We start from the raw sequence: 27,959 nt of genomic DNA on the forward strand, positions 1-27,959 counted from the left end.
ACATAGCTCAGTCATTATTCCCTTTCCCTGCGTGCCTTTTTATCGAGTGGTTCTTGGCGCTAACTTGCTAGCTAGTTTGCACCATTCCTCCTAGGTATAGGTGTCCGTTTTGCAACCCTATCTTCTAATTACATGTATGGTATAAAACATAATTTAATTGAATGTATGAGCCTACAGCTATGTTTGATGTGAATGCATCATATATAGACATAATGTGTGTGTGTGTGTGTGTGTGTGTGTGTGTGTATATATATATATATATGTTATATGTACAGCACATATATCTTCAATCAACAGGTACATATTGAGGAGATATCTTAGGTTCCATGTTGTTCCAGGCACCCCAGTGTTCTGCCATGGTGCTACTCAAAGCGTAGCGTGCAGATTGGTGCCAGTTGACGAACTGTATGTTACTGGTCTGGGACAGAGAAGTACAGAAATTGAGAGTAAACATTTAGACACATCATACTTTGACACTGCTAAGACATCTGTACCCGTGTTCGTCCTTGTGATCCTTCATTTTGATCGTATTCTCCAAAAGTACTGGTGCATGCCAGATTGAAAACTAAAACAAAAACAAAACCAGCCAGCCCTTCGTGGAGTCACCAGAGGAGTTTGCTAGAACAGACACGTGCTCAAGCTGCTCCCCGCCTGCCAGGTGCTGCAGTTTATTTGTGGAGTGAGAAGAGACCATCACACAAAGTCGTCAAACAACAATACAAAGACAACAGTGAAAAATAATGTCATGAGGCAGTCATAAATGATCCAGTGCCACACCAGTGGTCGCGATGACACTTGCCACAGATGTCCATAGGGGGACGAGGTGTCGAAAAAGTCTTCCCTGAGCAGGTGGATTTGTTTTGATTTCCCCTGCATTGCGGGCCTCCTGTCAGGGTCTGCTCCGTCCCTTCTCACTCGACAGCCTGACGGGTTAATCTCCTGGTGAGCGAGGGCCTGTGAATGAAGCTGGATGGAGTTATATGTCAGCCTACAACGGGCACACTCTAAGTATCCCGCTTCATTTTCCTTGACGGCGCTTTGATGTTAGCCTAAGACACGTCAGATTACAAGGGACGTCATGTCATGTGTCAAATCAGTGTTGGGGCTCCATCCTGACACTTTAATTAGTACGGGTGGAAGGAAAGGATGTATTGTTTTTCTGTTCCAAGGCAAAGACCCTAACACCCACTGAGAACTGTTAGGTTCTGCCCAAGCCCCTTTTAAAAACACAGCCTGTACCCCCTAGGATAATGGCCACAGTGTCAAGCTAATGAAAAGAGCCCCCAGCCAGGAGATATAAACCTCCCTTGACTCCAGTCCACCAGCAACGCCTTGTGTGAGCTGTGTCCCCCAAGTGTCCTGTTCAGTAACACAAATGCTTGTTAATTATTGACCTTGCAGGCTTCCCAGCCTTAAAAAGTAGCTACTAATGCTTTCATATACTTCACAGGAGTATTAGCTGTTGAAATCATGCCTCTGACAGTGTGTCAGATGCCACAAATGATGCCAAATGGGGGGAGGGTAGGCTACTGTGTGTGTGGGGGGGGGGACGCCATTGGAGACCTTTGCTTTTAAGAACCATTGTCAATTACCAGCAGTTTACTCCACAGCTGGAAACACCTGCAAACACCTTGCTTTGCTTGTGCCACTGCAAGCAAGTGGGGGTGTCAGAGTTCAGGGACGTATTCTATCCAGAAAAGTGCCCAGGCATGAACGTAGCCCTTTGCCATTTGCGAACGTGGCCCTGAGTAATGAGAAACCTGCGCTTTGCTGTCTGCTCCCGGAAGAAGGTCGTCCAACTTAATACTGAGTGAAATCTCTGAACGTCAATAAGCTGCATTCACTCTGACATCTAGACTCCTGTGTAATTAAGACCTCAGGTCTGGCGCTTGGTTTATCAGTGTGTCACTTCTCATTTACATAAGACTTTGGTTTTTCCCACATCTCTGCACAGACGCCGCCAAAAAAAATACTATTAACAATGAAAGGGCTGAGGATAGAGTTACACAGCCCATCGTGTCTTTAATCCCTGCTTAACATTTCCCTTAAAAAGAACATTGCCCTATTCGGAAATTAAACGCAATGTGTTAGATGTTCTTTATGGAGGGAGAAGGGAGGTGGATTTTCCACTGCTTTATTTTGAGCTTGAAAACATCCGATTTCATGCCCTTTATTCAACTGTGAGGCAGAATCTGCTGCATAATTGGAGGGTGGTTTCTTCATCTCTCTTTTAGAAAACAACAGACTCTTCTCACCTCCCTGTAGCTGGATGCTAAAAACTCAGACTGGACTCAAAGATCCCCTAGGTGTGTTAATCTAGTTTTGTTTATTCAGACTGAAGTCTGTTGGGGGAAACTGGATCCTACAAAGGAGAAAAGTGACTTCTGGGCTGCTGGAAACCATCCTTCCCTCCCCATGCAGCTTTCTCCAGGGCAAGGAGCAGTGGGGACCCAACACTTTGGATGCCTCCTCTTCCGACGTTAATGGCTGTGAGGCAGAGTTCATTGTTGCAACTCAAATGAGAAAAAGCGCATCCAAGAGAAGTTAGGGGACTCTCCCAAGACCACATGTGGAGTTGGTTATAGGACCTGGGAAATACTACAGCCTCTACAGGCCTTTATTTGCATGCCAATATAATGTACTCATCTGCCAAATTAGGGATAGGGAAAGGAGTCTAATAAAAAGGTACAGAGGGGCACCTGGGTGGCTCAGTCAGTTAAGCGTTGGACTTCAGCTCAGGCCATGATCACACGGTTCATGAGTTGGAGCCCCACATCAGGCTCTCTGCTGTCAGCACAGAGTCTGCTTCAGGTCCTCTGTCCCCCTCTCCCTGTGCCCTTCTTCCGCTTGCATTCTCTCTCTGTCTCTCTCAAAATAAACAAACAAACAAGTAACTTTTTAAAGAAGGCACAGAGATAGGAGATTCTGGTTCATAGAACAGGATTCCAGGCCCTAAGATGTCTGTTTTAAGTAGCAAGCCATGAATAAAGGATGGAGACTTGGGCTTGCTTTCAAGGGTCCTCCATTCCAGCTCTGTCACTTCTACTGTGTGACCTTGGCCAAGTCCCTACACCACTCTGGGCTTCAGATGCCTCATCTCAGAAGCAGATTATTATGGTGCCCCCTTTGCAACATTCCTATGAATACTAATGAAGTAATTCTCATAAACTACTTGGAGGAGTAACTGATGTAAACTTAGCTTTCAGTGAATATTGCCTATTAGTAGTAGCACTGCTACTGTTTTTATCCAGATGGTTAGTCCCTTCTGAATGAGACAAAAACAGTGATTGACTCCACTGCTGCCGGATTTTCCCCATGTCTGTCCTCAATATCTGGACAGTCCTAGGAGGCCCAGGCAGCCCTGGAAGGCACCCAAGAATCTAGGTCAGTTCTCAACCTGGGCCCTAATGAGAATTATCCCAGGGAACTTGGTAGTATACTGAGGGTCCCATGCCTGAAGATTTTTGTTTACTTGATCTGGGATCCAGCTGGGCATCAAGAGTTTTAAAAACTCTCCAGGTTATTCTAACGTTAAGAACCCCTCGGCTAGCAAAAGGCCCTATTAATTTTGATACTGAAAAAATTCCCTGAAATATGAATGGTACAAGCCATTATTTCCCAAGTATAGTGTTTACTGCTGATGTTATGTGAGATCCTGATAGTTCAGATTATTTGTATGTTGATAGCCTTCCAACTATTTTAATGTGAATTAGGAATAGATATTTCACAAGTGATATTCTTGAGATTTAAATTCATTAAAGCTAAAAGTGGAAGGGAATATATATAAATTCAATTTAAATAAAATACCAAGTATCTTTATGCATTTATGGTTTAAAAGTATGACTTTAGGGGCGCCTGGGTGGCGCAGCCGGTTAAGCGTCCGACTTCAGCCAGGTCATGATCTCACGGTCCGTGAGTTCGAGCCCCGCGTCAGGCTCTGGGCTGATGGCTCGGAGCCTGGAGCCTGTTTCCGATTCTGTGTCTCCCTCTCTCTCTGTCCCTCCCCCGTTCATGCTCTGTCTCTCTCTGTCCCAAAAATAAATGAACGTTGAAAAAAAAATTAAAAAAAAAAAAAGTATGACTTTAAAACATAAATGACTAAGGTTTGGGAGATATAGTATGAAACAAGTATGGCTATAGTCATAATTTTGAGAAAATATGATAATTCTAAAGAAATAAAATTGAGTAATTGTACAACTTTATCATTTGAAAAATTAAAGGTAGATTTATGGTGGAATATAATGAAACTCTGAACCCATCTAAGAACACAAATTTCTTGGTGGCTAGTAACTTACTTTGGGGATGCAACTGGAGATAAAAATGTTATTCCATATTTACTCAGAACTGTAATTATAATTACTGTGTATATACTGACATGGTTAATGATAATGGCATCCTGTATTTTAAGAATGCCTTACCATTTACAAAGTACTTGCACTTACATTATGTAATCGGATTGCCTGATAACTTGCTGTGGTTGGGCTATTGGACCCTCATCACAGCTGGGGAAAATGAGGCCTAAGGGCTTGGTTAAATGGCCTGTCTCACGTTACAAATAAGATGTAATAGTGCAGGGCTGGGACCTTGTCATCCAAATCTAAGGTAGAACTTCTCATTTTTACCACTCTTGTTCTTTTTTTTTTTTTAATTTATTTTTGAGACAGAGAGAGACGGAGCGTGAATAGGGGAGGGGCAGAGATAGAGGGAGACACAGAATCTGAAACAGGCTCCTGGCTCTGAGCAGCCAGCACAGAGCCCGACGCGGGGCTTGAACTCACGGACCGTGAGATCATGACCTGAGCCGAAGTCGGACACTCAACCGACTAAGCCACCCAGGCGCCCCACCACTCTTGTTCTTCTAAAGTCTTGTCCATGTTGCCTGCTCTCTCCCTTCCACGTTAAATTATAAAATCTCCCAAGGGCATCTCTGTGACCGTGGATTTCCTTTCTGATAACTGGCTCCACTCTCAAGAGCATCCAGTGTTACTTCCAGTATTAGAAATTAATTGGGCCAGTTAAGTCACATATATACAAAACCACCCTAATGAGGCTCCTAAAAGTCTCTTCGCTTTATACCCTTGACCAACCCCATTTTTTTCCAGACAGTAGCCAAAATCGGACAAATGGACAGTAGCTGTCCATTTTGCTTTGCATAAATTCTAAGCCCTGCACCGCCTGACCTGTCTCCCATCTCCTGGCACTCTGGGCCAGCTCATGTCCTTGATACCCTCAAACAGGCCACAGTCTCGTTGCTTCGTATCTAGACAATATGTTGTTTTGTGCAGCAGGAATGGTCTCCCTCTCCCTCTCTACCCTGCCGAGAAAGCCTCGCTTCAGTATTGTCTCCACAAAGTGGAATTCTCTGACCTCCTAAGTGGATGAGACCCCCTCCTCCACCCTTACTCTTTCGTACAGCAGGCAGATCTTTCCTTCCTAGTCCTTATTATGATTTGGAATTATTTATTGGTGTGAAGCTGCATGAGGGCAGGGAATCAGTCATCTTCATACTGGTTTTCTATTATTCTAGTTCGAAACTCTAGCACGGAACTTAGTACATGGTAGTTGCCTAACAAATTTTGTTGAATTGATGAACAGAATATGAAAAGGCTGTGGGGTAGCTTACCCTCTCTGAGGACAGGGCACAGTTTTCACCTCCCACACTGACAGCAAGTTGGGAGGTCAGAAGTGTTTATAAGATCCTCAGGGCTGATCAGGGCTGCCTGCAACTGTACTATCCTGAAGCCACTGTCTATACCTGACAAGTACTACAAGCTGGGTACTTCATATAGGAAATGACAACCTGCCAGCAGCTTCCAAGCTGCTTTTTAAGGGAGAGAACATTCTAGTTAAACCAGGGTAGGAGACCCAGAGCGCTGCCAGCCCCACCCTTCCATGGCTCCCCTAGGAGTTCCCAAGGTGGCATATAAGAACCCTGCAGTTTTCAGAACACAATTTTAAAACCATGCATCTAGTAAATAAATACAGCACCAGATGTTAAAAGTCTGTATTTTGTTCCCAATGATACCACTTTCTATTGCTGAGCCAGGAAGTTGCTTTTATTGGCCAACTTTTAGTTTCCTTACCATTATAATAGATATAATACTGCTTATCCTACTTGTTGGATTGTTTTGTAGACAAAATAAGAGAAAATGAAAATATTTTGAATAGGTAGAAGCACTTTATATTATTGAGCCTGAGTTACACAGATATGATGTCTTCTCTATAAAGGCTTTTAAATGAAGACACACTTATTTTCACAGATACAAAGGCGTCCCAAAGACATAAACACAGTGAAAGCACAAATGCATTATTCATTAGTGTTATGGATTTAGGTGGGTAGTCAGAAAGAAACAGTGTTCTATAGCAGGAAGGTCTTTGCCTGCGAATCAGGAGACCTGATTTTGAACCTACTTTGTCATCCAGTTGCTATCTGTGGGAATTTGATAGGTTATGTAACCCCTGGAAGCTTCTATGACCCCCATCTGTAAATTGCAGGGGGCCAAAGTGGGTGGGAAAGCGGAGAGGGGTAATGATATTACAGTAGTTTGGAGGATCCCGTGAAGCAAATAAGAAAGGCCTCTGGAAACAGCAGAGCGTCTTAGCAATGCAAGGCATTAGTATTATCCAAGCTCTTGCATTGCTTAGGCAAGGGGAAGTCAAGGAGTTGTCAGGGAAGGCTGCCCAGAATAGCAAGGGAGTACCAAGAGCGACTTGCGTAATGACAGGGAGAGGCCAGGTCTAGCCAGAGAACGTGTGCTTCGGGCGAGGGAGCAGCCTGGGAGAGGGCTTATTTCCAAGGAGCTGGCAGGACCCAGCCAAGACGGTGAGTCGTCTCCCCTTCCCAGGAGCTGAAGTGGCTCCTAAAAGCTCTGGATTACAAGGCAGAGGACAGCATCCAGGTGGGCAGAATGTGTTAAAAGGATCCCAAGCACACTCAAGGATGTTTGTTTTTGATTGGAAGATAAGGATTAACTGGATTAATGGAGCCTCATGGATAGAGAATGTGCAGACGCTAATTACCCCTAAATTACAGTGGATTCCATTGGAATTGTGTATTCTCCTCTACAAGCCTAACTGCTGCCCCTCCTTCCCTCTCTCCCTTCCTCCCCACACAATGCTAAATGAACATGTCATGGTAACTGAGATGAAAGGCCTTGAAATTTATTTTCCACTTCCCTCCAAGATCTCTTGTTTGCAAAATACAAGAGGAACTAGGTTACTAATCTAGTTTCAGTTTATTCCATACCAAAAAAAAAAAAAAAAAAAAAGTGTATTCCAGGGTCTCAAATTTCTGGAAGATTTTTTAAAGCCCTCTTTCCTTGTTATGTTTCTCTGCCACACTGATGGCCTAAATAAGTGGTTCTCAGAGTTGAGTGTGCTTCAGAGTCACCTGGAGACCCTTTTGAAGCACATTCCTCGGACCTACCCCCAGACTTTCTGCTTCAGTTGTTCTTAGGAGGTCCCCCAAACTTGCATTTCCCACAAGTTTCCTGGGAATACTGATGGTGGTGGTCTAAAGACACACTTAAGAACCACTGAACTAGGGAAAACGAAAGCATTTTGAAGAACCTGGTCAAAGGAAGAACAATGCAAACCTCAAAATCCTGGGGCTGCATTTCCTGGGAAATGGAGGTACAATCATTCAGAACTCAAAAACTATTTATTTCCTAAGTCAAATATGCATATTATCTTGGATGTTGTAAAGCCTGTAGGATAAATGTGCTTTTTTATGCATGGGGAATGCATAAAAGTCTGTAACTGGAGAAAGTTCTGGCTGGTGGCCTCCACCTGCTCCCCCATTCACTCTGGTTTGCCCACTGCCTCTCCTGTGGATTACTGTTGTCAAGAGTTTTTTGGCATCTCCACAGCCATCACACCTCCAGAACCCTGAACATCCCCTCTGCCTTAACCTTGCCAATATGTGTTCAGTCCTGTTCCACATTTATTCATAGATCACTTCTTCTGTGCACCACTGGGTAAGGCTTGGGCTCCCTTCGCTAATGCCTTTAGAACTTTGCAAAGCACTGGACAGTGAATCAACAGATTTGGGGGTTCTGGTTCTGGCTTTGCATCTGTCTGGAAAGAACACTCTAAACCTCTGGGCATGATTTTACTCATCAATTAAAGGAGAAAGTCTAGCTAGATTAGTGGTCCTTCCCCTTTAGGAGAAAATGAAAATTAAGTGTATAGACCTATTCCGGGAAAATGCACATATGCATGACATGCAAAGTGTTGCTTACAATTTTTAAGCTGCATAAATAATAGTATAGTAATAGCAAGCAATAATAATAGCTGGCATTTATCAAGTGTCAACTTTATGCCAGACACCGTGCAAAGCACTTTACATGTATTACCATATTTAATCCTCGCAACAACCCTGTGAGGGCATCAGGCCCAGTTTCTAGATGAGAAAATCATGGCAGCAACAGGAAGGAATGCATCTCAGGTCACCTAGTAGTACGCAGCAGAAGGGAGATTTAAGGCAATTTACATTGTCCTGAAACTGATAAATGGTCCTCCAGGTTAAGAAGGGACCCTGTACTAGGTGGTATTTCAAGTTCCTGAAGCTCTGAAGTCCAAGTATTTGTATCTTGCCCCCAATTTTCCTAGTCCTGAGAACCAAACATCGGGGAATGACCCATGGTGTTCTCAAGGCTTTTATGCATCAGAAGTGATCACGAAAGTTAGAATATAAAGGAGATTTGGGGTTCACGCTCGCAAAGCAAGTCACTTCTGTCCTTTGTGTCTGTCTTAAAAATGAATGCTTTCTTATCATGACTTCTAACCAGAGGCAGCCTCCTCTCAAGGCAAGGGGAAATACCCATCTCGGCTTGGGCAGGTCAGTGATGTGACAAGATAAAGGGCAGATCCTTAATGAAAACCACTCTGCCTCCTGCCAGCAAAGGAGTTTTCTTAGTGCATTTCAAGTCCACTAACACCTCTTCCCAGATCAATGGCTTTTCATAAATGCACCAGGAGATCTTTGAACCACTAATGCTTCAGGGGCTGTTTAGGTTTGGAGTCAAACTGTTTAATATAACTCTCCTCCAAGTCTGGCTCTATTGAAAAGTCTCAGGAAACAAGGCGGGGGGATGTATAAAAAGCAGAACTGCCATAGCCAAGTGACGTCCCCCCACCTAGGCCTCCTGTTTATACAAGCAAATTGGACCAGGCTGATTACTTGCAGGAGGGGAAAGGAGGAATGAAATGACACGTGGGTCATGGTAGAGAGTTGAGTGAAAAGGAATCAGATTAAAGGTGCCTTTCGATTGGAGGGGAGCAATTCATTTGTTTGGGGATGGAGGGAGCCATTGATTGGCTTCATCAACAGATTAAGTCACCAACAGATTAAGCACTATAATGAATATTGCGCTGTGCCAGGGAGGCGTGGGCCAGGCTTCCCTGTTCCTGGGAAAATGAGTGCCATTTTGTTTAAAACTTCTTCAAGCACTTAAGCTAAAGGAAGGATCTTTCCCAGAAGGTAGAGGACTGTCAGCATCAGGAGATATTATACCAAAGGGCTGTCTTCCTTGTGTCTGTGCTATGCCCACACCTGCTTTCACAGAGCCCTTGGTGAGAGCGGTAATGAATAGTAATGGTGACAGTTGGTATTTCCTGAATGTCCCTGTCGGCACTGTGTTCTGTCTTTACCTCATCTAAACAGCACAGCAGTCTTCTGAGGCAGATCTTCTGCTGTTACCCCACTTTTAGATGGGAAAACTAGGTCTCCATGTAGATAAACAACTTGATCAATGTCACATCCATCTGGGATGGGAATCTAGATGATCTTGTCCACTTAACCACCTGTGTCTATCTACCTGTGAGAACATGATCCACCATCATTGAATGTTTTGTTCATTTACTCCTGAAGATCTGGGACCTAGTGATTATTTCATGTATCACCTTGTTTAGACTTCAAGCCCTGTGAGGGCAGCGACCATGTGGTTTCTTTAATTTATTTCCCACCAGAGTTCCTGGTAGAGTAGAGACCTGATCCCTATCTTTTATCCTTGAAAAGTCACTTTTTTTTTAATGTTTATTTATTTTTGAGACAGACAGAGATAGAGTGTGAGCTGGGGAGGGGCAAAGAGAGGAGACACTGAATCTGAAGCAGGCTTCAGGATCTGAGCTGTCAGCACAGAGCCTGATGCAGGGCTTGAACTCACAAACTGCGAGATCATGACCTGAGCCAAAGTCGGGTGTTTAACAGACTGAGCCACCCAGGCACCCCAAAAAGTCACTCTTAACGCTACTTTAGAGTTTTATGGATTTTTTGATATAATATTAATATAAAATCACCACATAAAATATTGCTTTAGGCACCAAAATTTTGGAAAGATAAAAAGGAGAAACCACAAGAAGTAACAGTGATTAACATTTTGCTATACAGCCTTCTCCTCTTTTATGTGTATAGGCACATAAAAACATACCTTAAATAGGATTACACTAGGGGTGCCTGGGTGGCTCAGTTGGTTAGGCGACTGACTTCGGCTCACGTCATAATCTCACAGTTTGTGAGTTCGAGCCCCACGTCGGGCTCTGTGCTGACAGCTCAGAGCCTGGAGCCTGCTTCAGATTCTGTGTCTCCCCCTCTCTGTACCCCTCCCCTGCTCACACTCTGTGTCCCTCTGTCTCTCAATAATAAATAAACGTTTAAAAAAATTTTTTTAAATAGGATTACACTATATACATTGTTTTTTACACTATATACAATGATTTTTTGCTAACAACATATTGTGGACATCTCTCCACATCAATAAGCCTAGATCTTCAGTTGTTTGTATGTCATAATCTTGCAGTGTTCCAATGTGTGGCCAGGTCAGAATGCAGTAATCTGCAGTCAATCGACTGGGTGCTCCCTAGTATTTGCTTGTCCCTACAAGATGCAGCAAGCCTCCCTACACCTACAGCTTGCTGCTTCTGTATTTCCATCACTGCTCTTGGCCCCACTTCTTGAAAACGTCACTCCCTCAGCAGTTGCTTGGATCACAGTTCTCGAAATGGCAAAATATATATGCTGTCTGTTTCAGGATGCCTTGGAGACTTATACGATCCAGTTTTTAATATAAAAATTTGGCTGTGGCATAGCCCTTAGAACAGAAGGAAGTCACAAGTGCCATTTCTGACTCAGTCCCTCCGGACATACTAGCCTTCTCTCCTGTGAATGCTCCATCCCTGGAGTAGACACAACCTGGGGCTTGTAGCCACTTCCAGAAATACCCTGTCTGTGAAATTGCAATGGACAGCCAATAAACCCCGGGTCAGGGGTTAATGAATGCCAGGAAGAGCATGGGAAGAGGAGGCAGGCTGGAGGTTTGGGAGTCTGGGGAATGAACCACCCGTCTTTTAAGTTCCTGGGCTCAAGAGCATCATGGGGAATCACAGGTGGCTGTAACTGTATGAAGACCTGGCCAGGTATGAGGGTGGAGCTGGGGGAGAATTCAGGGTGGCAATGAGAGTTAATATAAGGTACAAGCCTGGGAGCCCTATTTATTATTTTTCATCAGCCAAAGAAGGCAGTTTTTAGATTTAGGGTTTTTTTCTTTGATGAGCTGTCACCATGGTGATAGAATTGGAAATTCTTTTTCTGACAGCATTGCTGTTAAGCCATTTGTTGAATTATTTGCATACCGTGACTCTAGAAGGCCCCCAGAGCTGTGTGCTTCCCTCTCTGTCAAGAAGAAAGTTGGTGTCAGCATCTCTTGGGTTCTTTGCCACAGAAATGTCCAGGTTTCCTGCATGCCTGGTCTCTAGCAGGTATTCCTGGATTCCCCATAGTGCATCCTGCAGAAGGAACTCATGAGAAAACAAAATCAAAGAGAAGAAAAAAGTGAAGAACTTACCATCTGTTCCAGGGAAATTTGAGTCTCTCTACTTTTCTCTGGACCCATGTGGTTTGGTCTCTGGTACATCACGTCTACAGAATCCACCACAGGGCAGAAGTGCTTGGAGGAGACATGCAGTAAGTATGACCTTCCAGAATGATCCAGGCACTTAGGAGCCCAAGTTGCTGCTTCCATTACTGGGCTGGAGCTATCTGAATTCACTCCTGTTCTTCTGTGAGTGATAGTTTCTTTAAGATTCCAGATGGATCCAAGATAATTTTTGAAATTCTCTTAACTTTCTGACTGATTTCAAAACTGTATCTGGAAAAGTGCCTTCTTCACATCCTTCTCTGACTTGGGCCCAGTAAAAGGATGGATTGCATTCTGAAACTTGCAGCACTTTTTGCCCTGACTCACACTTCCATTCAGACCTCTTCTCTGAAAAAGCACCAGCCACAGTAATGAAGAGCCATATCCTAATGAGAAGAAATTGAGTTTACTGATTATCTTCTAATTCAGTGAGACTTGGATGTGTCTGGAGACTTCAGGAGTCGCAGTTGGCCTCTGATCCCATGGCCCTGTGAGAACTCTATATGCCTAGGTAGGAATTTTTTGAAGCTGCCCCTATGTCTTGGGTTTGTGTCTTCTCATTTTGTCTCTTCTCTGCCCCCATTCCTCTGCTACTCTTCTTTAAACACAAGTAGGGGGTGGTGTATTCTGGGTTGCTATCGGTTTGCTTCTGGAGGATGGGGTGCGTGTGACAGCTTGGGCAAGGCACGGAGCCCAGGCTGTTTGTGTCACACTCCGTTCCCAGTGACAAACACTGCTGCTCGCCTCCCTGTCCAAATCTAATAGCACGTATGTTCTCCCAGTTCTGTGCTGTTGCTCAGGAAACGGAAGCAGCAGCATGATCTAGAGTAGGATTATGGCTTAGTCAACCTTAAAGCCTCGCAGCCCTTCTGGCAACTTCTGGCAGGAAAAGCCTATCTGCTCCCACTGCCCAGGGAGAGGTTTGTGATAGACAGGTTCCTCTCCATACTGGGAAGGTTTGCCTCCTGAAGTTAGAGAATATGTGTCTGCCCACAGCTCACACTGGGGCAATGTAGTTCTCAAACTCTAGGATCTCAGCCAAATCCCAGCCTTGCTGCTCACGAGATAAGGCACATGAGATAAGTGCTTATTAAGCACAAGCTGTTATCATAGCCCCTTCAATGGCTCTCCTCTTCCTCCCTGGGTGGACTGGCCGTCCTGGAGTTTCCCAGTTGCTAGACCTTAGTGCTGCTCTCCGGATTAAGTTCCTGGCTCAGAGGCTTACCAGCTGGATGATTGGTCATGTTCTTCACCTTTCTGATCCTCCCGTTGGTTATTCATAAAAGAAGAATAATTATGCCTATGTCCCAGCCGGTTTTGAGGATGAATAAAATAGCACTCATGAGGCCCATAGCTCAGGACACACCCAATGTGACCTTCTGGCAGAATCTAATTCTCCAAATTCAGGATATAAATGTTTCCACTGGGGAGAAAAAACAGTTCTTTCCCTTTCCCTGGATTCAGTCCTTGGTCCCTTTCTGAAAATGCACCTGCCCCTTATATACCTGCTCCCCTCTGTCTGAGGAGATGGGTGAAGCACAGGTGAAAACCCAACCTCTGGCTCCCTTACACACACACTGACACACTCACCAAACTTTTCTATCTCTGCTAGCACATTGCAGAGAAGGCCTTTAATATGGTGGGGGAGCCCAAGAGTTTGGGGCACAGGAGGCAGGGTGAAGATTCTAGGAGACATCCGTGGGAGAAGGTAGCTAGGAGTAGGATGGAAAGAGAACAGAAGGTAGGAATGAGGAGGAGGAGACAGAGAGAGAGAAGAGATTTCCCAGTGAGCTTAGAAGCCCCCTAGTTTCCTAGAAGGCTTTGGGGAATTTACCATAGCTTCTTGTCACTGCCAACGGCCTCCTACCCAGAGGTCTAGAGCTGTCCCTAAAGAATACTAAGGACCTGTGAAAACCTTTAGTCTTATAGTCATTCTTCTTTTAAAAAAGTGTTTTTAATGTTTTATTTTTGAGAGAGAGAGAGAGAGAGAGAGAGAGAGAGAGAGAGAGAGAATGAATGTGGGAGGGGTAAAGAGAGAGGAAAACACAGAATCCAAAATAAGCTCCAGGTACTGAGCTGTCAGAGCCTGACACAGGGCTCAAACTCACAGACTGCAAGATCATGACCTGAGCTGAAGTGGGACACTGAACCGACTGAGCCACCCAGGTGCCCCATAATCATTCTTCTTTAAATGAAAATTCCACTGCCTCCAGTTTTTAATAGAACCCTAATATAACACAACCTTTTTTTTTTTTACAAAGAACAACCATTTTCTTATAATAATGGAGGAAATGAAACCCCAAGTCCATCTCTGCCAAGAGACTCACTGCTGTAGATACCAACATGTGGACCTCATGGAAGAACTCACACTAAAGCCTTCTTTGGTTCTCAGGACCTTCTTTGGTGTGCTTGCATTATATGCCTGTGTGTATCTGGACACTCATGCAACTCCTCACCATAAGATGGCCATCCAGAGTGATAAAAATGTGGCTGGTGTGACAATAAATAAATTGATTAGGAAGTTTTCAGGAACTCACAGAGAGTATGCTCAGATAATGGAAGTCAGAGCTTTCATTTTCGTAGGACCCTTCATATAGCCAGAGAATATCATTTAAAAAATTTTTTTTAATTTTTTTTTATTACTGAGACACACACACACACACACACACACACACACACAGAGTGTGAGTGGGGGAGAGGCACAGAGAGTGAGAGGGAGACACAGAATCTGAAGCAGACTCCAGGCTCCAAGCTGTCAGCACAGAGCCCGACACAGGGCTCAAACTCAAGAACCGTGAGATCATGACCTGAGCCAAAGTCGGACGCCAACTGACTGCGCCACTCAGGCCCCCAGGGAACATCATTTTAGACTGGGCGTCTCTAGAAGTACAAACGCTACAGTGCTTTCACTAAGAAGCACATTTTTGCTTACTACCTGTTCATCATTTGCTCATTTTCTTGTGGAGCAATGCAGAGCTTTAAGCTTGGGTGGGGTGTGTTTCCTCTTGGTGAGTTTCTGTGTTTAAGCACAGAGCGCATACTCTATTGTTTGTCATGGCTCTTGTTCCCTTCGGGAGGGGAGTTAGGGCATGTGCCAGAGAATTTTGTCTCCTTTACACACCCTATGTTTCATCTAAAACAGTGACAGGTCTGAAACCACTTCCTGCATCTTCCTGTTACCCCAGACACATTTTGTCCAATAGGATACCCTTAGCTGCAAGAAACATTAATCTCTGACTCGTAGAACTGATCAACCTTTCATTATTTTCAGTGGCAGGATTGTGTTTGTACAAGGAAAATATAAGAAATACATAGTGTATGTAAACACAGTCTGCAAACATCAGTTTATATAACAATTTCTCGCTCATTCCCACTTTCCACAAAAGCTAAACCTCACACACTGCTGGGGCTGTGTCCATGCTCCTGGGTGTTTAAATGGTGCCCACATAAAGAAGGAGGTGATGGGCATCTAGTTCAGAGCATTTAAGTCTGTCTACCTGGGAACCCAATAAGACAACCCCCTCTTTACATCCACCTTCCTTCTTCCCTGCAATTCTGCCCAGCACAGGAAATTATTCTTCTACTTCCTTGCCCCTCAGAAGCTCTGGGAAACTCTCAAAGACTGTCTCCCCTTCAAGACTGCTAATTGCCACCATGAATCCATTCTTCTCTAATGCCCCCGCACCAGGACAGAGCGAAGGTAATTCTGAGAGGCTTTGTCCCCTCACTTGGCTCCACCTGGCACAGTTGGTCTCCTCAGACCTCAGCTTCTATCATTCTTCATCCCATCCACGTCCAGTCCTGCTGCTTGGCAGAGAAAGGTTAAGAAAGGGGTCTCTACCATGTGCCCATCTGTGTCTCAAGTCCCTTCACAATCCTTTTCAATATTTTTCCCAACTGGAGAAATCTTTGGATCAGAGAATTTACTAATTCTGACTAATCCAGTATACCCCAAGTACTTAGTGCTTAGATCAGCACTGTCCAACTGAATTCGCTATTATGATGGAAATGTTCATTATGGTAGCCACAGCTACATGTGACTGGTATAACCAATGAACTGAACGTTTAATTTTAATTGACGTAAATTCACATAACCACATGTGGCTAATGGCTGTCCTGTTGCACAGCACAGGTCTAGATTTTTTCAAACTTAAAAGCCAAGAGTTAATTTCTTTGTTCTCTATGTTGTATAGGACAATCCATCCCTAAGGCAAAGGTAGAATATATCCTGTGTGCTTGGGTACAAGAAAGTGTATGGGTATTGGTGGGTGTGGTGTGGAACATATCAGTTATTGCTTCAAAATACTATCCCCCCATAAATAAATAAAAAGCCATGCCATACTGGTTCAGTCAGTGGGAAGCCCAGAATCTGCCCATTGCCCATCCCTTAAACCTTATAGAAGATACTGAGGGACCTCTGAAGGATCACAGGAATTCTTGGAACTTGCTTTGGAAACCACTGAGCTAGCTTATATTTGAAATCCAGTATGGTTCTGACATTTTAAAGATGTAGACTTGTTTTGATGAGGAAGTCATGCCTTCAAAGGGGTGGTGACTTACCTTAAGGTACACAGCTAATTCTTTCAGGAAAGATCTGAAAGCCAAGTCTGCCACACCTTATCAGAACTCTTTCCCCTGCACTTTGTGGCTTTCTACAAGATATTAACCTGGATGCTACACTTTTCCATCTCCCCTGAAGGTACTTATTTCTTGGAGAAAGGGACCAGTCTCTTCCTCTAGCACTGTGAATGACAGGGCTTCTACCTGTCATCAATGGGGAGAACAAACTCATTATGCTGGCATTACAGGATGTGAGGCTAGCCCTCAGGCCAAACAGTTCCCACAACCACTGCCCTGTCTTCTCTAACCTTCTCTTTCCCTATAAACAAGTAGCAACCCATTATTTCCCATCCTGCATTTGAAAATGCAAAGGACCTCCCTCCTTAATTCTTTTACCTATGGAGAGAACTCTGTGTTTAAATTGAATTAATTGGGCTGCCCTAGCAAGTGAATTCAATATAATGTATAATGACCCAAATTGATTGAGATTTATTTCTCTTACATAAAGCCCAAAATGCATTTTCCATGCATGAGTGGCTTGGTCCCAAGTAATGACTAAGAGAGACCCAAACTCCTTCATGAATCTCTGGAACCTCCAATAGGATGACACCTAGGTTCAAGGCTAGGCTTGTCTGCAGCTAGGAGGATCAAGTCAGGGAGATTTAACAGTCCAGGCCAGTCTCAATTTCTTTTCTCATTTCCTTGGCCAGAGCTCAGTTACATGATCAGGCCTAACCACAAAGGAGGCTAGGAAATGTAGTCTAGATACGTGCCAGGAAGACAAAGAAATGGATTTGTCCAACAGCTAACCATTCTCTTCCACCCTTCTAAGCCATAGAATCCTTTATATGCAAAAAGCCAAATAGGAAATATTTTCAGCTTTACAGGCCATACTGTCCACTTCTGCATTGCAGTATAAAAGTAGCCATAGACAATATGTGAACAAAATGGCATGACTGTGTTCCAATAAAACTTTATTACACAAATATGCAGTGACTGGCCAGATTTGGCCTAAGGACTGTAGCCTGCCAGTCTCTTTTCTGGACCAGGGAACATGCGTATTCCTAAACAAAACACAGAACAGGAACATTTTAGACTATTTACAAAGAACTGAAAAAAAGTATGTGTATTTTCTGTGGATGCTGGAGGCAGCAAAAGCAAATGGATTATGAGGCTATAGGAGGTGTCGGGGGACTTATTTAATTAGTCCTTTATAAAAGTGGAATATTTTCAGCTATGCTTCGAAGGAAAGGCATGATAGCTATGAAAAGAACATTTATTAAAAATGTAGATTTCAGGATTCCACCCTCAGTATTTTGGGACAGGGCCCAGGAATCTGCATTTTTGGCATGCTCTCCAGCTTGTTTTAAGCAAATGGTAGAGGTGGTAGGTGATCACAACTTGCTGAAAACTGCTAAGCCATTAGTTTTTCTGATTCTCATGGATGTAGCAGTTATGACATAACTATGGGCCTTCTGAGTACATAGGAAATAAGATGCAAGGCATAGACAAATTCACTAATCTAGATAAACCTAATCCCCTTTTCCTTCAAGGAAGCTATGGAATGTATGGGAGTGGGAGTGATCCTACAGGTCTTTCTAGTTTAATTTTTTTAACTGAATTAGCTTGGGACAGTAATTAGCGACAAATTGCATATGGCACAACCCACAATTGGTTGTGAAGCAAGGAATAGAATCAAGACTTCCAATGAGACTGTGACTGGCAGGCAATGTTGTTTCATTTAGGCAGTCCACCACTTGCATCCCCTCCTCTGAAAAATGGCAGCTCCCAGATCTGAGAATGACCAGTGTTTGCACTGGTGAGAGAGTCACAGTCGTAGGGAATGAGTTGACACAGTTGGGTGATTCTGATTCTTAACACAGTATCCCTTCCCTTTCCCTCCCCATGATGCAGCTCAAAGTTCTGTGAAACAACCCTGGCCAGCACTTCCCCTCCTATCACCCAGCAGCCCAGAGTAGGAGGAGGCAAATCGGCCTGGGAGAATCAGCAGAGGCTAGGTGTCAAGGCTGGGTGCCAGTGGACACCCAGCAGAGAGAGGCAAAAATTCGCTCTCTGCAACCTTGAGGAAGTCACCGCAAGAGTGCCCAGGAAGAGGAGTCCCTTATGCCAGCCTGTGTGTTCATGTTGCAAAGATGTAGTTGCAATAGAAGGACAAAGAAAACTGCCTTCTATAATACTATATGTTAATTATACTTAGAAAAAAAAAGACAAGTTAAAAACAAAACAAAAACACTGTGTAGGCCAAAAAAACAAAACAAACACACACATAAAAAAAAGAAACATAAGTGCCATCGAGCCCTCCCCTTTCCCCTGGATCAGCAGTCACACACCTCAGAATGGGTGGAGATGTTTTCAGTCCCTTGGCAAGAAGACTGCCCTGCGCCCAGGAGTGAAGAGCAAATCAATATGTGTGTTTGCACAGTTCAGCGCCCAACTCAGAGATAAGAAGAGGGAGAAAGATAAATCACTGTAAGGTTTCTTTCTCTAGTAGAGGATGGGAGTGCTGCACTCAGATCTGATTTCTAGGCACAGGAATTTGCCCTTAAGTGACGTTTCCCACCCCATCCCTCCAGGGCGAGGCCTGGCAGCCCCCTGTCAGCTGTCTGTCTGTAATCAAGGGTTACCAACTGAACCTGTATCTTCAGCTCATCAGCTTGGCTGTGCCCTGGGGTCAGGGTGGTACTCTAGCACTGAGCCAACCCCATCTCCCTGGGAAAGGCAGCTTTCATTTTTATTTTAGTGCCCTTTGTAGCAGCCCTCTGATGACTTTGATAAAATGCATACATTCAGAAAATTCAAGGTGGAAGGCACCTTGCCTTGGTTCACTCCCTGATTTCCATGTAAATAGGAATCACCTTGGGAGCTTGTCAAATTGTGGTTTATGGTGCACCCATCTCCCAGAGATTCTGACTCATTAGTGACTGAGGTGAGGCCTGAGAACTTGTATTTATATAAGCTTTCCAGGTAATTCTAATACAGATGGTATAAATGATGCTGGTAATTCTGGGACAAATGGTGTAAGTGGGAGACATAAAGGACTGGGGAGGAGAGGGAGGGTTTGGGGGAGTTTTGGTTTGTTTGTTTGCTTTTGAATTGCTTTTTGGAGATTTAGAACCATAACCTCACTCAACAGTGAAACCTAGCAATCTTATCAGCCTTGCATTCAAAAAGAACTTTGTTTTGTCCGACTGGAATTTTTCTCCAGCTTAAGCCCTTTTTTCTTTCTTTGATCCTCATTGGCTCCAGATTGCTTCTCTGACTTCTCCCCATATAAGCAAATAAACGAAATAAAACTTGGGAGCTGCTTGAAGACACTAAGGCATTCCTTAGGCTTTTCTTTCTCTTACTTTCTTCTTTTCCTTATAGACAAAATTCTTCTAGGACTGCCTCCTAGGACCAATTACCTATGCCACTTCTTCCATGCTTCCTAGTTACTGCTGTAGTACATGGCTTTGAGGTCAACCAGGAAATTTGGCCCCATTGCCATGTAGAGGCTTATGGGAAGCATTCAATGGACTCTGAGGGGCTGGCTGCAGATGGTATGTAGTTTGGCCCGCCCTTTCCACCATGCTGCAAGCGAGGGCTGGCATAAGTGTTATGAACGCCCCCCAAGGTAACTGCTTTCCTTTCCTTAAAAGCTTTTTGTGAGAGCCTCCAGCATTGCTGGGTCTATGCCTTTCCAGCCCCATTTCATGCCATAGCTCTTCTTGGCTCACTCCTTGACTTTTCTGTGTTGGGGACCCCCAGTGCCTGGGGTGAGCTGGGTTATTAGGGAAGAACAAAAGAAGAGTTCCAGAAGAGTCTGGAATGGGGGGGAGGGGTGGGCAAAGAGGAATCACAGATGATCATGAAGCACCTGATCTACTGACCTCAAGGTAAAGACTACAGGTACCCCTAACTCTAATTAAGGCTCTACTGTATATGCCATATATTTGCATGACTTTTCCAAGGCAAGATTAATTGACCTGCAGATCCACAATGACTTTTAAAGGTAGATTGCAGGTCTAGTCCCAGAAGGTGCAGAGTTTACTGGAAAATTTAAAGAAGTTGCCATCAAGCAGTGATAGTTTACATCACAAGGGATGACAGAGTGTGGTGACATGTGAGCCATGTGACCTCAGAGAGCTCTCTAGACATTACTTACGCTCTCTAGACATTAGTAGGTATATATGGAAAAATGATTCCATCAACAATAAGTAATGTTTACGGAGCATTTACTACATTCTTAACATTGTATTATGTGCTTTATATAATATTTAATTGAAAAATCATACTAACCCTATGTGGTATATACTATTCTTTGTCCCATTTCACAGATGAAAAAATGGAGGTATAGAGAAAGCCAGAATCTGTGTGACTAGCAACATGCTCTTAACACTGTGCTGACATCAATCTCCTGTTTCATTGTGGACTGAATGAGGTGTGTATGAGGAGTTTAGTGCAGTTCATAGCAGATAGCACTCAACAAATGATAACTACACATACTATGTATGTTTAATGGATGGGTCCATCCCAAATGATGTGATTTCTCAATTTATAGGAGTAGATGCACTTAATGAAGAATGAGGATATTATGTTTTGCTAACCTTGCACATTATCATGCCCTCTCCTAGGAAAGCTTTCTGGATCCCCAAAAGTCACTTCTCCCACAGTCAGCATGATGCCTTAGTTGCTAGACTTCCCCCATGAGCCTGTCTTGATTTCTGCAGCAGAAATGTTGCCATTTGGGCGCACCTGTTTCTGTATTAGACTAAGCTTCTTGGTGCAGTGACTGTATTTATTGTTCCATACCACCAGGACTCAGTCAGGAGACTCTCTTTTGCTGACTGGCTAGTATGTCTTATTTAATGCTTAACAAGAGACTTGGAGATTTGTCTTAGAGCCTAGGAGCTGGATAGTTGAACCATAACCATGGGACATCAGCTACTCCAAACCTTGTGAAAACAGTTGCTGATTTGCTGGCTTTCCTGGTTGGCTGCTGGGGGTCACTGGCCCCTGTGAGGCAAATGAAGGGCACTTGGCCAAGAGGAAGAAAAGAAGAAAGGCAGAAGATGAAACAGGAAGAGCAGGGGAGAGAAAAACAAAAGAGCATAGAAAGTAATGTTTGCATAGAAGTCTAAAATTTTTAAACTGAAAAATCCTTAGAGGGTGCCTATTCCAATTTCTTAATTTTATCAAAAAGGTTTGAAGGCTGTAGACAGGTTATTACATAAAGTTACACAGCTATGGATTATGTATCACTTTTGGACAATCCTAGCAGAAACCATTCTTGCCTGTGTGTGTGTGTGTGTGTGTGTGTGTGTGTGTGTGTGTGAACATGCATATTGCCAGACTCTGGCTTCTGGGACCCCATTGCTCACTGGCTCCTGAAACTCAGAATTCCAGCTTTCTTTTGCAGATGTACCCACAGCCTTTAAATGCACACCTGCAGGAGTTCTCCCACTGGATTCTGGGTCACCAGGAAACATGCCCTGAACCTGCCCTTATAGCAGGAGCATTCCATCTTGCTCATAAGAACAGCTGCTAAGAAAGGGCAGGTAGTGGTAGTTGCCATGACAAGGAGGGTGGCCAGAGCTGCTCCTGTTTTATTCTTTCATAATATATAGAAAATCTGCACTGGGCCAAATCTATCTGTCAAGGGTGTTGCTTTGTTCTCATTTGGTTAGGTGGTGTGCAGTTTAGTTTTGCATGGACATGCGGCCCCCCTCAATAACTAGGTTTTACTTTTTGCCCTTTTGGCAGTTTTGTTCTGTAGCCTACAAAGTCATTGCAGCCTTGTGAGGTTGCTTCTTAATCCTCCTATGAACAAGACTTCCCCTTCTCTGCCCTGTTCCCCATCCTTCCCTGCAGCCCCATGTACAGAGAAAGCTGTTGCCAGCTCAGAGAAGCAAAGGGAAGCATTTGTGGCTACGTGAGGGAAGCTAGCTTGACATGAGTCTCGACCTGCCCCTTTTTGTTGACCTGTTTTAGACTTCGCAAAGCCGCAACTGTTCCTGTTCTTTCTCTTCCAGACCCCATCTCCCCAGCCTCCCGCCCCCACCAATACTTCAGATTTCTTGGCTCTCACCAAATTTATACTGACTTACCATTCCATGTCTTTAGATATCCAGGCCCTCAGCAATTTGGGCTCAGCAAATTCACTAGATACAGCAAGAGAGAGTATGAGAGACAGACTATGTGTAATATATAATGACCAGCCATACTTCCAGAGAAAACGACCTTGAGTTTATCAGGCCTTGTGTACGATGTCAGAGACTATAGTCAGTTCGTGTGTGTGTGGTAAATCTTTAGAACATCAGAAGTAAAAGAACATTACTGTCCTTCCTTCCTTTCTAAAAAGAACATTCTCTGTACTCTAAGCCCCAATGGCAAGCAGGAGTCTAGATTTTTGTGTGGCATCTTATAAGTCTTTTGTTCTTTTCCCTTATCTCCTCAGTGCAAAAACTAGCACATGCTGGGCCCGTAGCATGAACAAGACAGGTAGAACTTCTCTTCCCAGGGATCTGACAGTCTAGGGGCAGCAGGCAAGCGCAGGTAAGCAAATACATATGTGAGATGCTTTGGAATAAGTGGCATGAAGTCATAGGAAAGGAAAACGTGCTGAGGAGACAGGATGCATGCGACTTTATATTTGGAGGTCTGGTGAGGACTCTCTGAGGGGTGGACACTTGGGCAGAGACCTGAATGAGTAGAAGGAGTCAGTCTTGCTCAAAAAATGTCCATCAACCCAGGAACTGCTTCAGGCCCTGACTGCCCTGAACTGCCTGTATAGCCCGGGTTCAATTCTAGGTGGGTCTTTGCCTCAGTATAGGCTTAGGGAGGGGTCAAGCAGCCGCTGAACACAGAGTAACCCAATCTTGGCGACATGTTGGCCCTTTGAAAAATGAAACCTGTGTTCAGGTCCCCCAGAGCACAGGGATTTCAGTTTTAAAGAGATGCCCCTGCCTGTATCCCATTTTGCAAAATTTCAGCTTCTCCTGGAAGAGGGCTTCCTGCCTTGGATCCTGGAGGCCCTGGTATGCTTACCTCCTGAGGATACCGGCTCTCTGAGTATCGTTGGACACGGAATCTGGGCAGTAAGCTCACAGGATAGTAGGGTGGAAATAGAGGCCCCAGATGTTGTGTGCAAGTGGGTGATGAAAAGTGTGTGGGAGGTGGGGACCAGTTACAGGGCTGGTTAGTGTTCAGATTTGTGGGCTGCTGCTCGAATTATGACATCACAGAAGGATGGGACAAGTTGTGAATCCAGCAGCATGAACATGGCTTTTCCTCTCCTTAGTTCCCCATGTAGCTGGCAAAAATTCTCTTAAACACAAGATGAAGCAATGCAGCCTTGCAGGGGGGTGTGGGGGAGGACGGGACCCCTGTTGATAGCTCACATTTTTGGCACCTGCTGTGCACTCAACACTGGGGTAGGCAGTGGACATGCATTACTTTCCTTAACCCTCTCAATATTTGACACAGTATGTCATAGTACTCGTCTCATTTTATAGATGCAGAAAGTGAGACTCACAGAGGTTAAGTAACTTGCCCAAAGTCATCCCAGTCGGATTCAATGGCCAGGATTTAACTCAGGCCTGATTTAAGAGTTTGTATCTCTCTATCCTTCACCATAGTGTTTCACTGCCTATTGGCTTAGGCGCCAGACCTGCCAGAGTAAGACAAATGGAAAGAGGTGACCTACCTTCCTAAAGGCGTTTTCTGAAGTGATTTCTAAAGCTATGTGATACGGGTAACTTTCCCGAATTCACTCAGTAGTTAGTTTCTTAATGGATGAATAAGTAGGATCAGGGGTGGGGGTGGGAAGCAGGGAGAAGGAGAGACATGGGTGGAGAATGATTTCCAAGGCTGGATCTTTTCTTTATTTGACTCTAGTAAATTTTAACAAGGCCCTTAATAAAATCCCAGTGCTTAGCAGAGCCTCCACGTTTACAAGTCACTGGCCTGGGGCGGAGGAAGGGAACTTGGAATCCTTGGAATCCTGGCGCAGAGCTTAGTCCTGCTGACCTTTTATCGGATCAGGTGAACCGGACTGGTCAGAACAGGCACCATACTCTGAGTGCATCACTCCTGCCAGATACATGGACCAGGAGTCCTGACGCTGGCACGAGAATGTCTCCAGCTCCTTGGAGCTGGCTCCTTAGAGGACTTGCTCCAAGCCAGTGGATGAGATGTTTGGAGGAAATTCTCAGATACAGTCATCACAGGTCTGCAGAGCTTCGTGTCATTGTGCTTTGGAAATGTTACAAAATAGTTGTTGGTAATGAATACTGTGGTGATCGTCAGAACCCATGTCTCATTCCCCAATCTGTAAGATGCCCTTTCTCACACCCCAGAAGTGACTTCCACCAACAAGGAGGAGTTATCATTGTTGGTATTAACTATTTAGTGGGCAATAAATAATATGTATAACATATCAAAGTATAAATAAAAAATGGCAATAAAACGGGTTCCTGTCTTCTAGCACTTAAAGAAAAAAAAAGCAAAGAAAAACCTTTTCCTGCCATTGAAATCCTCTGTATAGAGTGAAAAATGAAATTTTAATCAAAGTGGGCAGTGGTATACATGGGGCTTCCCCAGGATCATATTCTTTATTTCCTACAACATACTTAAAAAAAAAAAAAAAAAAAAGCACCAGCTTTTGTAATGGCAAAAACAGCTGCGGCCCATTTGCCGACAGCAGAACCAGGTAACTTTTCAAGTCTGGTTGAGTTTTTTTCCCTTCCCTTTGACCTGACATCCATAAGTAAAGATTTTAGGATGTGTAAAACCCTGCGCTCTGACAGAGTGGCCCCTCCCCCCAGGCAGCAGCTGTCTTGAGCTGCTGGACAGAGCATTCCTCCGGCTGCTCTCAGGCTCTGCAAAGCATCCCGAAGTCAGGCCTCCCGCTCTGCTCAACTTTCTTCCCCAGAAATCCCCATCCACACCATCCTTGCTGAGTCCCAGGGGAATCAAGTCATCTTATTTGTAGGCAGTTGTCACCTGACCTGGAATATGATGAGCCCAAAGGATTAGTAGCTAGACCTGTTACAAGTCTTGTCATCCTGGAACCCACAGATGACAGAGACTCCACTATGGACACCTCACCAAGTAAAACCATTTTCTAGCTCTGGCCCTTCTGCAAACCAGAGAGAGATCATCTGGAATCGGACACCTCTGAAACTTCATGCTTCATGCCCGTGAGAGGCATTTTGGAACTGAATGGAGTGCTGTCATGTCTGGAATGCTGGAGCCTGGGCCAGGCTGGGACTCGGGGGGCAGTGCAGGGTCCCAGAGCAGAGCATCATGGGAGCTGAAAGCCAGTTTGGGTTATAGCCTTGGCCCATGTGGACTTAGCAAGTCTTCGGCAGACTTAGCTTCCCTGATCCCTGTTATCTTTTTCTGGGAAAATCAGACCCACATTTCTCATCTCCCCAGGTTATTGGGAAGGTCAAATGATACAGTATATGTGAAGGAACCTTATAAACTATAACGTGCTCTAAAAATAAAAGGTGTTATATGTGAATGAGTATAAATCACAGTGCACCATTTCAGTTCTGCAAACTCAGATAAGAATTTTTGTCCACATCATTTTTGTCATCTTAGTTTCTACTTCAAGCCCAATGTAGGGTTGCCAGACTTAGTGAATAAAAACACAGGACACCCAGGGCAGGGCATCCTAGATTGTTTCTGGCAACTTTACCCCATCCGTCCAGGCCACCAGGAAATTGTGGTAGAATTGCTTGGGTTCCACCCTGTCTGGGCCATTGTTCTAGGGATTTGTACAGTGTCAAAGTAAGGCAGAAACCAAACAAGTTACCTCCGTGTTTCCCCTTACCTCCTCCATATGGCAACACTGGAACTGGCTGCTCTCTGTGGGCACACTGGAGACCTGAGAATTATTTTTGCAGAAAAACAATTTGCCTGTATTTGCCTAGCCATACAACATAGCCACTGCCTTGTGGAAGTCTTATTGAGACAAGAATCATGAGGTTGAGTCCTCTTTGCCTAAGCACCCAGCAGTCTAAGCCTCGGTCTCTCTGTCTCTCTGTCTGTGTCTCTCTTGGTGTCTCATGCTCTCATTCTGCCCCTAGCCCCGGGGTATTTTTTTCTGTTCTGGGAGAAATCTCTACTTTGACTTTCTCCAGTTCACTTTGCCTCTTCCTCCATCCAGTTCTTCTTTTGCCCCTTTGTTCTCCACAAACCATATTGGTTCAACTCTGGGCATCAGCTTTTGGAATACCAAAGCCAGGGAGCCTTGCCAGTAACTTCTTCTTTCTCTCTGCAATGGACCATCTCTGAGGCAATAAAGGCAAGGCTGATTGGCTACTTGCTTGAGGAGAGAAGACAGGAAAGGAGAAAAATAGATGAAAAATAGATACAAATTAATGGTTCAAAATGTGTTCCAGCCATAATTTAAATGGTGCTCACTCATTTAGCATGTATTTAATTACCCTTATGTTGTAGCATTTCTCCAGTAGTCTTTTCCTGCAGTACATTTATAATTTGGGGGAGGGACAGGCACTGTACTTTATCATGTACGCTATCTGATCCAAAGTGAGTGCTCATTGTAGGTTGAACTTGTTTACTGGCTTAGAGCTACTTTGTGGGATGTTGGGATGCACACTATCAGATGCTAAGCAACTTTCGGGAAAGCTGGCTGCTTTTGATGACAACAGCAGACCCAGTATTACCTCTGTGGGTTACTGTTGGTTTGTTCTTCATCAGCATAGACAGCTGGAGGAGGAGCATCAGCCCCAACAGGCTGGAGGAGCCTGGCACAGAAAGGTGATGTGGAAAGGAGCTGGTAGCTACAGGAACACTTGCTCTTTGGCAAGAAAGGAGAAGAGTGTTTGCAAATGGACTCCCCAGGTGACACTTGGCATCATTTCGAATTAATGATACCTTTCCAAGAGTCTTGCAGACCTTGTCAGCTGACTCCATCAAATTATGATCGCCCAGAGACACAGCTACATGGGATCTGGAAAGTGAATTAGCAGGCTGTGGGTTTCCAAAGTTGGAGGGGAGTACATGCTGTAGAATGGAAGTTTCAAGAGGAGGAAGACGATTTTCTGCTTTGATACCTTCTGAGGTCCTTTTGCTTTGTGTTCCAAGGCGACCCCTCTCTCCTGATTTACATTTCCTGGATTCTTCTAAAATGAGCAGTAATTTTTGCTCATGCTGAAATGTGACTTTGGGTGCAGAAAAATCAAGCTGCCTTCGCTCAAATCCCAGCTCACCCACTTACCAGCAGTGTGACCTCAAACAAGTTAGCTCATCTCTGAACCTCAGTTTCCACATTGGCAAAATGCAAATAATAGCACATACGGACCTTCACCATGAGGTGGTACGAGGGTCATCTGCAAAAACGTGTGAAAGTGCTTGCTGTAGTATTTGACAGATAATTAGGGCATGGTGAATGTTTGCTATTAGTGCTTTTGGAATAATTTATCTTTGAGGCAAAATAATACCTGGAAGATTTCC

General features: G+C 44.3%; 1 protein-coding gene and 1 long non-coding RNA gene across 2 annotated transcripts in view; one reads left to right on the forward strand and one right to left on the reverse strand.

The window, feature by feature from the left end:
- SLIT3 (slit guidance ligand 3) overlaps positions 1-27,959 on the forward strand; it is a 597,991-nt gene that overhangs the window by 255,229 nt on the left and 314,803 nt on the right.
- Positions 636-27,944, reverse strand: LOC122492699. The gene is made up of 3 exons (XR_006299736.1): positions 23,523-27,944; positions 11,632-11,784; positions 636-954 (listed from the first exon to the last, which is right to left on the reverse strand). It is a non-coding gene; the product is annotated as an uncharacterized LOC122492699 (long non-coding RNA).

This window comes from Prionailurus bengalensis, chromosome A1 (genome assembly GCF_016509475.1).
Source record: "Prionailurus bengalensis isolate Pbe53 chromosome A1, Fcat_Pben_1.1_paternal_pri, whole genome shotgun sequence".
Taxonomy (NCBI): Eukaryota; Metazoa; Chordata; class Mammalia; order Carnivora; family Felidae; genus Prionailurus; species Prionailurus bengalensis.